The sequence below is a fragment of the Barbus barbus genome (genome assembly GCF_936440315.1).
Source record: "Barbus barbus genome assembly, chromosome: 9".
NCBI lineage: Eukaryota > Metazoa > Chordata > Actinopteri > Cypriniformes > Cyprinidae > Barbus > Barbus barbus.
In genome coordinates, this window is record NC_136737.1 from 30,589,581 (window position 1) to 30,604,053 (window position 14,473).

The window sequence follows — 14,473 nt, forward strand, 5'->3', positions numbered from 1 at the left end:
ATTGAACTGGAGGTTCGAACCATACTCCTATCAAAGGAGCCAAGACCGGCTGCCGCCGCTAATATTCCCGAGTCACTCTTAGCCATCCGTGCTGCCAGCTTGGTCAGTGTTCCACTCACTAGTCACACATACACATTTCACTCATTTATGCATATTTGAAAAGTGTTATTTTGTTTTAGTTGGTTTTGCTCGATTAATTTCTTTTTTTTTCTTTTTTTTTTTGAATGGAATTGTAGTGCTTGGAGATAATAATAATAATAAAACCTGTCTAGAATATAAAAACGTTACCTCATTAAAACAAAGAAAATTACGTATTCTTCCTGTAGTTTGTATTTTGTTTTGTCTTCCTCTTGTTTGTATGTAGCGGATGGTTTGGTTGTCCGTTGCTATCCGGGATGAAATTAATATAAAAATGTGACGGGTATAATATACTTGTCTGGCGCCCGAACAACAATAACTGATTGTGTTTTTTTTGTTTGTTTGTTTTTTTTTTCTCCCTTTGAGGCTTTCGGTCTGAGTCGAATACAGACTGAGTGCAGCTCTATTTGTCAACGAGACGTGGTCTTGCGGTTAGGACTCTGCGTCATCACGCGTGTGATCGGGGTTCGATTCCCGCTTCAGATAGTTTTTTTTTTTTTGTGCGTTTAACCTTTGTTATATTTTGGGACAAGACGACCTCCGTTACACACTGCTTTAGGTAAATGCAGGCATTATTGAACATTATTATTTTTAAAATAAAAATTTTACTTAATGCAATATAAAGATACATCCCAACCAGCTTTTTTTTTTTTTAGGCCTAATTATTTTTTAAAAGTAGATCCCCACTCAAAAAAGTGTGGGCACCCCTGGTATATACACTTATTGTGCCTTCATGTGCTATCGGAGTAATCGTGAATACGAGTTTCCTAATCGGAAAATTGGATGTGAACGGCCTTTCAAGTCATATTTACTACTGGGAAATTCAGAAATAATTTTGATACCAGAGTTTCTGAGTTGGGCGGGTCATAAACTTTAAACATGGTGGAGGGGACAACCATTGCTGCTGTCTGTTCTCACAACAACTACATCCCTTTGTCTTGTCGCTTAAGTACTGTATTTATAGGCTAGATATGAACGATCATTTGAAGCATATTTTATGTTTTATAAGCAGTGAAATAAGCATGTATTTGACTGAAATCCCAGGATTGTCAGAAAACTGCATGTATAGCGCGGTGAATGTTTATATGATTGTCAGCCAATGTGATGCTACATTTTATTCTTTCCGACATTAAAGCACTTGAACACAACAAGCTCGTAATCACGACTTCATAAGTGGGAAATAGGACATTTCCGATAGCACGAGAAGGCAGCATTATAGACCAATGAACAACAAAGTACATAAGTATCAGCCAAAATGAAACATACAGATACATTTTAATCTGTTTGAAGAGTATTTATATCAGAGTAAACAGCACTCATAAATGCTACTTTTTCCTCTGTCAGGTTTGCACCTCTCACTCTTAGATTCATCTCTGAGCAATTGATGTTATGTATTTATTATCTCTGACTCTGAATTGGTTTCTTATTGTTTAATTATGTAATTAACATGATACATTCTTACCTGACAAATAAACTGTTATATTTAATTCATTCTGAGCTCTTCTGAAATCAGGACGACTAGTAGATCATGTGGAGGCTGATGTTTCCTCAAATCTGTGTCCAGGACAGAACAGACTAAAGGCTCATGGATGAATGTAATGAAATAACCGATTCGGTGGGCATTCGGGCGGAGGCGTTACCCCTTCTAAGGCCACCTTGACCTTCGACTCGACCTCCCATGTGAGAGCGGAGACAAACAGAGTCTCGGGTAAAATGCACTCGGGAGTAGACGGGCGTTCGGAACGGTCAAAAATGCGCGATAAAGAGTCGGGTTTGATGTTTTTGGAACCCGGGCGGTACGAGAGAGAAAAATCAAAACGACCGAAAAAAAAAAAAAAAGTGCCCACCGAGCCTGCCTGGGGTTCAATCTTTTAGCAGTCCTAATATATTCTAGGTTCTTGTGATCGGTCCAGACGATAAAAGGTACCCCCGACCCTTCCAACCAATGACGCCACTCCTCCAACGCTAGCTTGACTGCCAACAACTCCCTGTTACCAATGTCGTAATTACATTCGGCTGGTGATAAACGATGGGATAAAAACGCGCAGGGATGTATCTTGTCGTCTGTGGGAGAGCGCTGAGATGGCACTGCTCCTACCCCCACCTCTGACGCGTCGACCTCCACCACAAACTGATGTGAGGAATCAGGGGCTATGAGTATGGGGGCTGAAACAAAGCGGCCCTTCAGTTTGGCAAACACGGCCTCGGCCGTGTTAGACCACCTGAACGTAGTTCTGGGGGAGGTCAAGGCCGTCAGAGGTGCGGCTAGTTGGCTGAAGTTGCGGATAAAACGCCGGTAGAAGTTAGCGAACCCCAGAAACCTCTGTAGGGCCTTACGGGAATCTGGACTTGGCCACTCCACCACAGCCTTAACCTTTTCAGGATCCATGCGCACTCCCTCAGACGAAATTATGTACCCTAGAAAAGGAACAGACTGTGCATGAAAAGCGCATTTCTCTGCCTTGACAAAAAGCCCATTCTCTAGCAACCTCTGAAGCACTCGCCGGACGTGCTGCACATGTTCCTGGAGAGATGAAGAAAAAATCAATATGTCATCCAGGTAGACATATATGAACTGATCTACCATATCTCGCAGCACGTCATTGACGAGTGCCTGGAAGACCGCCGGGGAGTTGGACAGCCCGAAGGGCATGACCAAATATTCAAAGTGCCCCCTGGGGGTGTTAAAGGCAGTCTTCCACTCATCCCCCTTCCTCATGCGGACCAAATGATAAGCATTACGTAAATCCAATTTTGTGAAAATTGACGCTCCCTGCAACCTCTCGAAAGCTGAAGACATCAACGGCAAAGGGTAAGTATTCTTTACCGTGATGTTGTTCAACCCTCGGTAATCAATGCAAGGACGCAGAGACCCGTCTTTCTTCCCCACAAAAAAGAACCCCGCCCCTGCTGGAGAAGAGGAAGGGCGGATGAATTTGGATGCCAGAGAATCAGAAATATATTTCTCCATAGCCTCCCTTTCCGGAACAGAAAGCGAATATAACTTGCCCTTAGGCGGAGACGTACCTCGCAGTAAATCTATGGCACAGTCGTAAGGACGATGCGGAGGAAGAGAAGCTGCCCGAGACTTACTGAACACTTCCCTCAGGTCCTGGTACTCTGCGGGCACGTTAGACAAATCCACCGCCTCCTCCTGAAAAACAGAAACAGACGAACAGGCAGACACTAGACAGGACTCATAACATCTATTGCTCCAAGCCATGATGGATTTCAGGTGCCAGTCTATCTTGGGATTGTGACGAATGAGCCAGGGGTGACCAAGAACGACAGGTGCAAGGGGAGAGTCCATGATCAAGAAGGAGATGGTTTCGGTGTGATTGCCTGATGTGATGAGAGTGACGGGTCCAGTAGTAAAAGAAATGGTGGGGAGTTCAAGACCGTTGAGGGCGTGGACAGATATCTTGTGTGTAAGTGGCTTGATGGGGATTTGAAGTTTATGTGCAAACATGTAGTCCAGGAAATTACCCTCCGCCCCAGAGTCCAGAAGTGCATGACAGTCAAAGGAATGTGTTGCCCATCTTAGTTTTACCGGGAGGAGGGTCGACGAGGATGATGATGTCTTCTCGGCGGAGATCCCACCCGATAGTAGCCTCACAGTTACTATCGGGCTTGGTCTTTTACTGGGCACTTGTTCAGGTAGTGTCCTGTCCCACCACAATATAAACAAAGACCCTGGGATCTCTGCCTCTCCCTCTCCTCCCGGGAGAGCCGAGCCCGTCCTACCTGCATGGGCTCGTGATCGTAGGTGGGACTGACCACGTCCCCGTCGCTGGACCGCTGCCTCTCCGCCCCTCCAGGAACTCGGCAGGAAGGGACGCACCGTTCGACTCTAGATAGTCGTGCGTCCACCTTCAATGCCAGATCTACTAATCCATTGAGAGTGGTGGGGAGGTCCAGGACGTAGATCTCCCTCTGGACGCGGTCAGCCAGCCCATGCAGGAACATGTCCCACTGCGCCTCCTCGTTCCAGCGACACTCCGCTGCCAGGGTCCGGAACTCAATGGAATAATCCGAGACCGATCTCTCACCCTGGCGAAGATCGGCGAGCATTCTGGCCGCTTCCTTCCCGGCGACGGCACGGTCGAACACTCGCTTCATCTCTTCGGATAGTGTCTGGAACGAGGCGCAGCATGGATCCTGGTTCTCCCACACCGCCGTACCCCATAGTGCCGCTCTCCCAGTCAGAAGTGTCAATACAAATGCAACCCTCGTTCGCTCCGTGCTGAACGTTCTGGGTTGCAAGGAGAAATGCATCGAACACCGGATGAGGAAGGCCCTGCAAAAACTAGGTTCCCCGGAGTAAGACTCGGGTACTGGCAGCCGAGGCTCTGACTGGAAGAGGTTCTCCGGTGGGGTGGGGAGGACTGGCGGCGTGGGTGGCGCAGTGAGGACACACAGATGTTGAAACTGTTGGGTGAGCTCGGACACCTGCGCCACTAGAGCCTGAATAGCACGCCCCGTGTTACTCAGACTCGCCTCCTGGTTGTCCATTCTGCTGATACTCCGACTGAAAAACTCCTCCAGGGAATCCGTAGGTGCACTCGCTGCTTCCATCGAATGGTCAGATCGTTCTCTCACGCTCGAAGGAGGAGGAAGCAAGTTGGCGAGTGAATAAGCTTTTAATTGTAAAAGTCAGAAAACACAGAGTACAGTGATGATCAGTGGCGTAGGAACGAAGATGGACAACACAGAAGAATGGTGAGTTGAGGCGGGTCCGTGGGTGAAGAGTGATGCATCCAGACGAGTAACAAGAAACACAGCAACAATCCACGAACTAGACAACGACTCCAGACAGTAGCACGGATCCACAATGACGACATGAACAGGTACAGAAGACTTCGTGAAGACATCAACAACGATCTGACAATGGAGAAGAGAACCAGGTGAATATTTATAGGTGCGTAAATGAGCTGCAGCTGGTGCTGCAAACGAGCCTCAGCTGAGGCGCTGATCTGCTGTGATGGCTCGGTCACGCCCACACACACATGATTACAAACGCACATGACACAACACGGGACGAGAAGGAAGCAATGCATATGTGAACCGTGACACTTATAAAAATATAAATGGCTAAAGTCTAATAACACTGTAAACAGCACAAACAGGGCTACAATAATATGTTAGCAGCATTTATGTACATGATTGTGTTTTTGAGAAAACAACGTTTATGCGTGGTTAGTGAAAAACTAAAATTTTCAAGTCACTGAAATAAGGCCATAAAACACATACAGAACAATTGTTTACAAGACTTTTGAGAACCAGGTCTTGTAGGCTAGAATATTTACTTCACAATTATGTGAAAATCATTCTGCTTACTCATTCACAGAAAACAATATATTGATTTAAATTTTTAAAGACATGTTTTGTGATTGAAAGCCAATATGCGAGGGAGTGGTAATAGCCTTGAATATTAAGTGATTTTCACCTGAGAGACAAAGGGCCCTCCCCTAAAGCTGCTAATGGGCCATCAGTGTGACTGTGACTGAGGCAGGTAAGAGAGTGTGAGGAGACTGAAAAAATGGGGTTTTTAAATGATTTGTATTTTATTTACAACACAGTATAATCAAAACATACATAATGAGGGTCAAAGACACATTATTGTGCACACTGATCTAACCACAGAGATGTGAACAGACTTTAACTCGTTCCTGCAACAGATTCTGTTCAGCAAGTGAAACAAATAAATCATTATTTTTATGTTTATTATGTTTACACATACAATGAATTTGTTGTAGTGACAGAAGCTCCACAGTGCAACAGAAAGACAGTAACAGGACAGGACAAGGTTCTAAACATACTTGGACTCGTAGCATTCATCATGTTACAATGTACTCTCATATTACTTTTGTTTTATATAGAGCATGAAATTTAAATATAATGAATTGCCCATCATATTCAAAATGTTTTACTGGATTTCAAACATTTTAGTCAGGAATTATAGTTTGGGGAAAACCCAACTATGATTTTGTAGTCATATAGCCATCCTGAACATCATGTATGATTTTATAGTATAGAAGATATGATTCTGCAGTCATAGACTCACGCATGCTTTGTACTATAAAAGGATGTACTTTGTACTATAAAAAATATATTTTATATCTGAGAACTATGTGTTATCGTTTAGCACGTTATTAAAATATATTTGTGAACAGATTATTAATAATAAACATGGTCGAAACTTTCTTAGATGTGTAGCATTCATCGTGTTGTAGTTTGGGAAAAACCCAACTAGTAATGTGTTCAAGTTTATGTCACAATAACACGCTAACTAATGCAGAAAAGAATCATTACTTACTCATCAGATCGATCTTCTCTACTGGATGAAATATTGTTCTTCTTTTGAGGGAAATCCAGCCTTTACTCAGCGCGTCTTCTTCCAGAAACTAACAGTATAGCCGCGATGAACTCTTCACTGACGCTTTGTTTGTTGGGCGTCTCCAGGCGCGCGTGGGTCACGTGGTGATTTACATGTGAACACGAGGGGGCGGGATCTCATTAAAAATAATGAGTTAGACAGGACAGACTGAACATCGTGTTGGTTTCATACGGATTACTTCATCACAGAATATTTGTTTTCGATATGACTTACTTCATTTGAAAGAAGACACTTCAAGCTTTCTATAGATATAACTCTCATGTCTGTGTGTTGAGTATTCGCTGAGTTACACGTCATTTTAGTGACGCATTTCTGAAAATAGATTGCGGAGACGGAGAAGACAGAGAGCGCACCCTGTTTGTTTTCTTTATTCTTCAAAAGCACAAAGTTTAGTTGTTATTATGAGTGTATACAAATAAAAGACCCCTTACAGATTCGAATGGTGTATTGCTCTTATCTGAACGATCAAAAATGGCAGAGTAATTCAAGCTCATTTCTGCCTTATCAGGAACATCTGCCACAAAACGCGTATTCGCGTTTGTCGGGCTCAGAGGGTTAACCTTGCATCCTCTGACTAATGGCTCTTTTCCACTGCGTGGTACGACTTGGCTCGGCACGGTTCAGAACGGCATGGCACGGCTCAGTTCGGCTCGTTTTGTGTTTGCACTGCAGTTTAGTACCGCTTTAGAGTGGGGGGATTATTCATGTGTCGTTATAGTTGCACCGCCTTTACTGCTGTGACTGCTGAAAAACGTTTTAATTCTGCATCTCTCCATCACGCTCTCGCTGGATCCACTCCTCGCTATCAACGAGAGGAACGTCTGTACTTCCTCAACAGACAACGAAACAGCCATTTTTTGGTTGTTTAAAAAAGGTGCGCTCTTTCAAAAGTTGCGTTTGATCCTTCGCTGGCTGTGCTGATTTAAATCAGTGACAGTTTTCTCCGGCCAATCAGAGATCAGCAGAGTTAGGAGTTTTTCCCCATAGCGTCTAGCGACGCAGTACGAGTGTAGTATCGACAGGGAACTGCCAGTTATCACACCCCATACATGCACTCACAATCACACACACACGCGCACACACACAAACACACACAATCACACACACAATCACACACGTGCAGACTCACACATGAATCTTACGATCACTAATTCTCCAATCTGAATTTATGGAGCTTTTCCACTGCATAGTACGGCATGGTTCAGTACAGCTCACTTCTGGTGGGTTTTCCACTGGGAACAGTACCTGGTACTTTTTTTAGCACCACCTCGGCTGAGGTTCCAAGCGAGCCGTACCGTTACCATGCCGTACTATGCAGTGGAAAAGCTCCATAAATTCAGATTGGAGAGTTTGTGATCGTAAGATTCATGTGTGTGAGTCTGCACGTGTGTGATTGTGTGTGTGATTGTGTGTGTTTGTGTGTGTGCGCGTGTGTGTGTGATTGTGAGTGCATGTATGGGGTGTGATAACTGGCAGTTCCCTGTCGATACTACACTCGTACTGCATCGCTAGACGCTATGGGGAAAAACTCCTTTTTCTCCGAGGACTGAAGACTTTTTCAATCACGCAGTGTGACTGCACGGCCATTGGTTCGTGCAGTAATAAAAAACGAACCAATGGCTCGTCAGTGGTACTGCACGAGCCTATGGCGGCAAAGCCCGCCAGAGCCCGCCAGAAGGGGCGGGGTCATCTGGCTATATAAGCGGGCGCTTCGCCATAGGAAAACAGATCAATTCTCCTTCAGCGACGACCTCTTCGCTGATCCAGGACTCCAGACGCTCGCCGTTGAAACGCATCGCTGCGGATTGGAAGGCTGCCTTTTTTCTGATCGCTTCGCCGAGCCGCTTCAGCGATCAGAGCGGACGTCAGCTCGTCCCCTGCTGCCATCCGGCGAGCCTTCAAGAAGAGCAAATTTCTTCTAAAAGAGCAAGCGGCGTTGTTGCAAATGCCTCGCCGTCAGTGCGTCTCGTGCAAGCTTTCGCTGCACGATGCCGACGGCCACTCAGAGTGTGTTTCCTGCTTGGGTAAATCCCACGCAGAGGCCGCTCTGAGCGAGATGGAATGTTCATACTGCATGAACATGAGTCTCGTGACTCTGCGCACTCGGATCGCTTTCTTTTCAGAGAGCGACTCCGCCCCTCGCGCTCTCCCGTTTTCTTCCTCCCAGGGACCTGGTGGGAAAAAACGGCGGGGTAAAGGGCTTAAGCGCTCAGCGGCGAGCGAGCTCACGCCGGCTCAGACCCCGCGTGCCTCGCCCCCGCTATGCAGAATGGATTCTCCCGTCCTCTTTGAGCACGCGGATCAGCGTCCCTCGGTTGGCGCGAGTGACGTGATCTCGTTCGGTGCTTTTGAGGAGGAGCTATTAGATGACAGCATGTCTCTAATAGCGTCAGATGCAGAGGATATCTCGGGCTCTACCATCGACCCCGCCCCCTCCTCGTCTGCCGAGCCCAGCGAAGCAAAGCAAGGGATGGATGCCGAGCTCTTCTGCATCATCGCTAAGGCCGTTGATGAGCTGGGTTTGGAGTGGTCTACGCCGGAGGAGCCCACTCGTAGTCGTCTGGACGAATGGTTCCTGCCGGGGCGCCGCACGGCCCCTCGTCAGCGAGCTTCTCCGTTTTTTCCGGAGGTCCATGACGAACTCACGAAGTCGTGGCGTGCTCCGTATTCGGCCTGACTCCGCTCTAACTCTTCTTCTGCTCTCTCCTCAGTGGATGGCGCCGAAGAGAAGGGCTACGAGAGGTTGCCCCCTCTTGACGAAGCTGTGGCTGCGCACCTTTGCCCGCCCTCTGCCATCGGATGGAAAGCAAAGGCTGCTCATCCCTCCAAGCCGTGCAGGACGACTTCCGCTCTCGCTGGACGAGCATACTCCTCCGCCGGGCAGGCCGCCTCAGCGCTTCACTCCATGGCTGTGCTCCAGGTCTTTCAAGCCAAACTCCTCTGGTCCATGGATGAGTTCGGGCCTGATCCCGCAGTTTTTAAAGAACTGCGCAGTGCCACCGACCTGGCTTTAAGAGCTACAAAGGCTACAGCACAGTCCATTGGGAGGTCAATGGCCAACTTAGTGGTGTTGGAACGCCACTTATGGCTAAACCTCAAGGAGATTAAGGAGGCTGACAAGGTCCCCTTCCTCGACGCACCGGTCTCCCCTGCTGGGCTCTTTGGACCTGCCGTCGAGGGCTTTGCAGAGCGATTCACCACGGCTCAGAAGTCGTCCCAGGCTATGCGACACTTCCTGCCTAAACGGTCCAGCTCTGCAACGGCCACCAGTCGCCCCAAGCCTGCTCCAGCGCAACAGCCAGCTAAACCTGCGCCGTCACCCGCTCAGCCTACATAGAAGCCTGAGCCTCGGCAGCACTCCCGCTCAGCCAAACGCTACCCCTATCCAAAGCGTCAAGGACCCCGGCCCAGGCTGACCCTGGACCCTGCGCCTCCGGCGTCGTCCTGATCTGATAGGAAGAAAGAGGAGGGGTCAAGGTCCCGCAGACGCTGGACCAACCCCAAAACGCCCTCTGTTATGCCTTCAAGCACCCCGTTCAGTTCTGGGTGCCAAGGCAAACCGGTTTGTTGCAAATCCTGTTGTGAATCACAGGCCCTTTCCAGAAGTGCCTTCACATACAGCCGCTGTTATAGCGAGAAAAATAAAAAACAAACATTTTCAAAAAGAGAGCAAATTTCCTCTTCCAAATACCAGGTGCATCGAGTTCCCGCAAGGCAACTCACCACCCGAGCTAATCCAACCCCTTTCCACACGGGCCAAGGCCTGGCGGGCCATCCCCGGAGTGTCACAGTGGGTTCTGGGGATTATAGAAAGAGGTTATACACTTCAATTCGCTCGAAGGCCCCCGCGGTACAGCGGCAGGGTCCCCACCTTAGTGCGGAGCAGCAACGCTCACGTTCTCCGAGCCGAGGTGCAGAAAATGCTGGCAAAAGCAGCTATAGAAATAGTTCCCCCAGCTCAGAGCGAGTCAGGCTTCTACAGCCGTTATTTCCTCGTCCCCAAGAAGGATGGCGGCCTCCGGCCCATCCTCGATCTCAGACGTCTGAACCGCGCCCTCATGAGACGGCCATTCAGAATGACTACAGTGAAGCAGATCCTCTCGCAAATTCGCGCAGAGGACTGGTTCTTTTTGCTGGATCTGAAAGACGCTTATTTTCACATCCAGATAGCCCCCCATCACAGACAATTCTTGAGATTCGCCTCCGAGGGTGTGGCTTATCAATACACGGTCCTGCCCTTCGGGCTGGCTCTAGCTCCCCGCACTTTTACGAAGTGCATAGACATGGCTCTCTCCCCTCTGAGACAGATGGGAATCCGTGTCCTGAATTACCTCGACGACTGGCTCATTTTGGCACAGTCAGAGGCAGAGCTGGTAGCACACAGGTCCCTCCTCCTCGGGCACTTGGAGAACTTGGGACTCAGGATCAATTTAGCCAAGAGCTCCCTGTCCCCCAGCCAATGAACGTCGTTCCTGGGGACAGTTTTCGACTCCGCCTGCATGACGGCGAAAGTCGCGCCAGATCGCGTTCTGGCCATACGGCAGCTCGCGGTTTCCTTCAAAATTGGAGCCTCCTACCCACTCAAATCGTTTCAAAGAATGCTGGGCCTCATGGCCTCCGCATCGCCAGTTCTTCGGTTGGGCCTTCTCAAGATGAGACCCCTTCAGTACTGGCTGAAACCTCTAATTCCGCCTCATGCGTGGCGTCATGGACGCATTCGTGTCAGGGTGAACCGGGCCTGCGTGTCAGCCCTGGTCCCCTGGAGGAACCTACAATGGTTCGAACAAGGCGTGACAATGGGTTTGGTTTACAGAAGGAAGGTTGTTAGAACAGATTCTTCCAACACAGGTTGGGGAGCTCTGTGCAACGGCAAACCGACCTTCAGCTCCTGGACGAACGCAGAAGGACAAATGCACATCAACTGCCTCAATGGAAGCAGTATGTCGAGCTCTTCAGTTCTTCCTGCCAGTCCTGAAAGGTCACCACGTGCTAGTCCGCTCGGACAGCATGACGGTGGTGTCGTACATAAATCGCCAGGGTGGGCTCACCTCGAAACGCCTTTTCGAGATGGCAGAGCGCCTCTTACTATGGGCACATCTCAACCTGCGTTCACTGAGAGCAGCTCATGTGCCCGGCATTCTGAACCAAGGAGCAGACATGCTCTCTCGGAACAATGTCCCCTCAGAGGAGTGGATGCTCCACCCACAGACGGTTCAAGAAATCTGGCGAATCTTTGGCAGGGCAGAGGTCGACCTCTTCGCCTCCAAAGACAACTCTCACTGCCAGATTTATTTTTCGAAGAGCAAGGACGCGTTGGCCCACGAATGGCCCAACCTCCTTCTTTACGCTTTTCCCCCGATCGCTCTGATTCCTCAGGTAATCAGGTGGATCAGGGAATGCAAGCACAAAGTGCTTCTAGTGGCCCCACTCTGGAAGAACCAGCTTTGGATCCCGGAGTTATCGCAGCTGCTAATAGCAGCTCCGTGGCCTATTCCCCTGAGGCGAGACCTCCTCTCCCAGGCGAACAGAACGATCTGGCACCCCCAGCCCAAGCTGTGGGACCTGCATCTATGGGCACTCGATGGGACTCAGTAGATCTCCCCGAGAATGTCCTGAACACCATTGAACAGGCTAGAGCCCCGTCCACGAGACGCCTCTACGCCTCTAAATGGTCGGTTTTCTCCGCCTGGTGTCAAGCCCGCGGTAAAGACCCGACAACATGTGACATATCAGTGATATTGTCATATCTACAGGAGCTGCTGGATAAGCGCCGCGCCCCTTCCACGCTCAAAGTCTACGTGGCAGCTATAGCAGCTTCTCACGCTCCTATAGCCGGACAGTCGGTGGGCCGGAACAACCTGGTTGTCCGTTTTCTGAAGGGATCTCGGAGGCTCAATCCGCCCGACCCCTCACAGTCCCTGCATGGGACCTGCCCACGGTCCTGAGAGCCCTTAAGGGCCCTCCTTTTGAGCCACTACAATCTGCAAGTTTAAAAACACTGTCGCTCAAAACCGCTCTGCTACTAGCGCTAGCATCGGTAAATCGAGTAGGTGACTTGCAGGCTCTCTCTGTAAACCCTGCCTGTCTTGAGTTTGGGCCTAACGACTCTAAGGTCGTCCTAAAACCAAAACACGGCTATGTCCCTAAGGCGCTCTATACTCCGTTTAGAGCCCAGGTTATTACGCTCTCTGCGCTCCCCTCTTCTGAGGAGGACCAAGAGCTCAACCTTCTCTGCCCAGTCAGGGCGTTGAGAATGTACATCGAGCGTTCCACGCCATTTAGGCAGACGGAACAACTCTTTGTCTGCTTTGGCGGCCGCACCAAGGGGTCTCCGGTCACAAAGCACAGAATATCTTGATGGTTAGTTGACGCTATCGCACTAGCATACTCCTCCCTGGGCCTCCAGAGCCCCATTGGAGTGAGAGCTCATTCCACAAGAGGCGTGGCCTCTTCTTGGGCGTGGTCTAGTGGTGTGTCTATGGCAGACATTTGTGCGGCGGCCGGCTGGGCCTCACCGTCCACATTTGTCAGGTTCTATAGCTTGGATGTCCCGGCCTTACAGGCTAGGGTTCTCTCTGCTTAGATGGCACACACCTGTCTTAAAGCGGTCCCCTCAGGCATTGCCTGATTCTCCAAGAACGCTCTTGGCCCCATTCCTGGTGCTGAGGCTGTACTTATGACCGTTGAAACGATTTCTAGGCTGGACTGACCTCTGAAGAGTTCGGTCCGCATGCCTCCTGCAGGATACTTCCTGCTCATAATTGGTCCCTGTGAGCCTTACTGCTCAAGGCCAGTTTTACGGTTGTCGTTTCTCTTCATGGCATGGCGGGATTGTATTTGTTCCCCATAGCATCTAGCGACGCAGTACGAGTGTAGTATCGACAGGGAATGTACTCGGTTACTAACGTAACCTCGGTTCCCTTAGATACGGGAACGAGTACTGTGTACTATGCCATGCCATGCAGCTGCACGACTCAGGTCGTCGCTTCAGTCGAATTGGCCTGTTTTCCTATGGTGAAGCGCCCGCTTATATAGCCAGATGACCCCGCCCCTTCTGGCAGGCTCTGGCGGGCTTTGCCGCCATAGGCTCGTGCAGTACCACTGACGAGCCATTGGTTCGTTTTTTATTACTGCACGAACCAATGGCCGTGCAGTCACACTGCGTGATTGAAAAAGTCTTCAGTCTTCGGAGAAAAAGGAGTTTTTCCCCATAGTGTCTAGCAACGCAGTACTCGTTCCCGTATCTAAGGGAACCGAGGTTACGTTAGTAACGGAGTACGTTTTTTTCTACTCTCTAAGCAAACTGACAGGAGAATTAACGTGCATACGCTCGCCAGCCGTTTGGCAAAAATCCCATCGTATTCAGGCGTTTTTTTTGTTTTTTTTAATTAATGGAAAGCAAAAATACAGAGTTGACATTTAAAGAATGATTGTACATAATATACAAATTATCATGAATATACATTGTCAACTGAAATCAAGTACTAAAGATTACAAGAGAAAAAGTAGAGAAACAAATTAAGATTCAGGCGTCAGACATTCATTTAATGTATCTTTTAATTTATGAAAATGAAAATGAAATATTTTTTTGGAAAATAAAGGGGATTTAATATTACAATTAAAACATTGAAGAAATATTGTATGATTATTCCTTAAAAATAAGGTTTTAATAATTTTAGTAGTAGTAGCCTATTACTGAACAATAGTAATATATTTCTGCCGCAATGTCTTCAAGTGAAACCAAACTTTTATTTTGACGGGTTGCCATGAATACTTTTACATTTCTATGTGTATATGATATGAGGTAGAACATTTAGAAATTATTTATTTAGTTTCTTTTCTTTCTCTTTCTTTAAGTAGACTCATTGAGATATAGGCTATTCTAATAATAATAATAATAATAATATGATGATGATATGAGGTAGGGGTGGAACGGTT

General features: G+C 48.1%; 2 protein-coding genes across 5 annotated transcripts in view; both read left to right on the forward strand.

The window, feature by feature from the left end:
• The window catches only part of LOC306874651 (NLR family CARD domain-containing protein 3-like), a 311,376-nt gene that overhangs the window by 126,415 nt on the left and 170,488 nt on the right, over positions 1-14,473 (forward strand). The gene's annotated exons all lie outside the window — the stretch shown is intronic.
• Positions 1-14,473, forward strand: part of LOC306874658 (NLR family CARD domain-containing protein 3-like) — a gene marked incomplete at its 3' end in the record, with an annotated part of 195,623 nt that overhangs the window by 48,058 nt on the left and 133,092 nt on the right. The window lies entirely within an intron of this gene.